This window comes from Penaeus monodon, chromosome 29 (assembly GCF_015228065.2).
Source record: "Penaeus monodon isolate SGIC_2016 chromosome 29, NSTDA_Pmon_1, whole genome shotgun sequence".
NCBI lineage: Eukaryota > Metazoa > Arthropoda > Malacostraca > Decapoda > Penaeidae > Penaeus > Penaeus monodon.
Genome location: NC_051414.1, coordinates 1414742 through 1414979, shown reverse-complemented (window position 1 = coordinate 1414979; position 238 = coordinate 1414742). Strand labels below are relative to the sequence as shown.

Below are 238 nucleotides of genomic sequence, written 5' to 3'. Positions count from 1 at the left end.
AGGGCACAGCCATCCAAGCTCTCATACACTTCTTACAAAGTCTTCCTTATTAAAATATTTTCAAAGTCCTTTATTGTCTCTTTCAGTCACCCCAGTTAACTCTGCGTCCTCCCCCGTCTCGGCACGTCTCCCTCCATCTCCTGCGTTCAGCTTCTCACCTACCTCGTCAGACACACGCCTTTCTTAGATCTCTATGCCTTGCACTCCTGGTCAGTTTCTTCAATTCTTTGACCATCAC

The 238-nt window shown here is 47.1% G+C and overlaps 1 protein-coding gene across 4 annotated transcripts in view; it reads right to left on the bottom strand.

The window, feature by feature from the left end:
- Positions 1-238, bottom strand: part of LOC119591888 — a 7605-nt gene that overhangs the window by 6268 nt on the left and 1099 nt on the right. The window contains exon 1 of one of the 4 annotated variants that reach the window (XM_037940634.1): positions 163-218. The exons of the other annotated variants lie outside the window; for them this stretch is intronic. The gene's annotated coding sequence lies outside the window, so the exon portion shown is untranslated. Of the gene's footprint in view, positions 1-162; positions 219-238 lie in introns of those variants that run through there. 4 annotated transcript variants of the gene reach the window in all.